The sequence below is a fragment of the Polistes fuscatus genome, unplaced genomic scaffold (genome assembly GCF_010416935.1).
Source record: "Polistes fuscatus isolate 324 unplaced genomic scaffold, CU_Pfus_HIC Scaffold6, whole genome shotgun sequence".
Taxonomy (NCBI): domain Eukaryota; kingdom Metazoa; phylum Arthropoda; class Insecta; order Hymenoptera; family Vespidae; genus Polistes; species Polistes fuscatus.
The window spans coordinates 1,729-3,776 of NW_025113140.1; the positions used below are offsets into that span (position 1 = coordinate 1,729).

Consider the following 2,048-nt stretch of genomic DNA (forward strand, 5'->3'; position numbering starts at 1 on the left):
CATCGCAGTTTATATTATTTTCGTAGACAATCTCTAGAGGGCCCTAGCTTACAATGACGTATACCGTTGCTTAGCAACGCATTGAATAAACTAAAACAAACGTATGTTTCCTAAAAAATGCACGGTCCACGTGTATATACGGGACAATGTAACACGAATAAAATTAGGATATCTAGAATGTTTATGTACTTTCAGTATATAATATTATGTTTCTTCTGTAAAGATATGTGAAAATAAAAGAGTCTCGAAAGAAAAGTGAATGTCTAGAAAAAAATGTAAAAATTTAAGTGTATCCTATGGTATAGGTCTATCACATCATCTTTTAGCGTTGCAAGTTTCTTTTAAAAAAAGTGTATTGCAAGAAAATTTATGCAAGCAGTCTATTGGATCATCTTTCAGCAATGCATGTTTCTTTGAAAATCAATTATATTACAAGAAAAGTGTATGCGCAGCAAAGTGCATAATAATCTAAGAGGTTTTCGTGCCACAAGTCTATAAGCTTATGTTTCTGCAAAGCAAGAAATGTAAAAATAAAAGATTCTTAAAAGAAAGGTGAATGCATTGCTAAGAGCTTACAAATCTAAGTGTATTTTATGCTGGCGGTCTATTACATAATCTTTCTGCGATGCAAGTTTTTTTCAAAATCAAGTGTAATACAAGAAAAATGAATGTGCATCAAAGTGCATTTAAATCCATAAGGTTTCAGTGCGAGCAGTCTATAACCTCATATTTCTGCGAAACAATAGTTGTCTAAAATAATAAGTCTGAAAAGAGATGTGTATGCGTAGAAAAGAGTGTACAAATCTAATTCTATTTTTCCCTAGCGGTCTATTAAATAATCTTTTAGTGATGTAGGTTTTTCTGAATATTAATTTTATGACAAAAAAGTGAATGTTACAGTGAGTTTATTAATCTTAATGATTTTAGTGATACCGGTCTATAAGCTGATGTTTCTAAAAAGCAAGGTTTATAAGAAATTAAAGTTTCTGGCAAGAAAAATCAATTCGTTTCAAAGATACTATATTTTCGATACGTTTTTGTTTCAGCGGTCTATAAGGGTATATTTATTGTGAAGTTTTCACAGAAATGACTAAGATGTAAACTATACAGCACTGCGTTCACTGACATTATATGCACTTTGCGAGCAAAATTTATAAGTCGATAAAGTATTCTATGCGTAGAGAAAAGAGTGAACTTTTATTTAATTTAAAATTCACTTACATCCGCTGGCTTTCAGTATTAAAAGTATTGATGCGAACTATCCAAAGAAACGACATTTATTGCTGGTCCTACCTTAGGTTAAAGTTATATTAACGAAAACGACCGAACTGTTCTCTGAAATTTTGTGAATCTTTACGGATCGATTTTAACTCGATAAAGTATTGCGTATGTAGGAAAAAGAGTTTAATTTTATTTAATATAAGGGTCACGTATATCTTTTTACTTCAAGTATAGGAAATCTTAACGCAAGAATTTCAAATACATTACTAAGATGTACACTGTTCCGCAGTGCATTCTCTAAAATGTTATGCCTAATAGATTTGTGATTACGCTGAACTTGGTGTGTTTTAAGGTTTAATTTTTTTTATACATTTTAACAACTATTAGAACGCAAACTGCAGACAGTTGAATAGAATCTTGGCAATATCGATGACCCTAAAACAAAAATTAATTTTATATATAACGACATATATAACTTATATATAATTTTTATTATATTTATATTTTCATATCGTAAATTATGGCATTACAAACCTTGAGATACTATTGTAGAAATTGTTGTAAATATCCGTTTTTGATAAAGTGGTATTTTTCAATATTAAACCTTACAGCATAAAAAAAACAGTACATTCTAAAACAAAAAACTAATTAAAAAGAGCATGTGTGGAAAAATAAAATTCAATGTCCGATCCACGATCAAAACTTTTTAAAAGGATTATTTAATAAATAATCTAATTTAAAAAAAAAAAGAATTAATTGATCAAAAAGTGGACATTACAAAATACTGAATACTCGATGCATTAGAAAATGTGCCTTTCTATATTTAC

The 2,048-nt window shown here is 29.2% G+C and overlaps 1 long non-coding RNA gene across 1 annotated transcript; it reads right to left on the bottom strand.

Moving 5' to 3' along the window:
• Nucleotides 1-1,558: 1,558 nt before the first annotated feature.
• LOC122523425 lies at nt 1,559-1,832 on the bottom strand. The gene is made up of 2 exons (XR_006305294.1): nt 1,756-1,832; nt 1,559-1,656 (listed from the first exon to the last, which is right to left on the bottom strand). It is a non-coding gene; the product is annotated as an uncharacterized LOC122523425 (long non-coding RNA).
• Nucleotides 1,833-2,048: the final 216 nt, after the last annotated feature.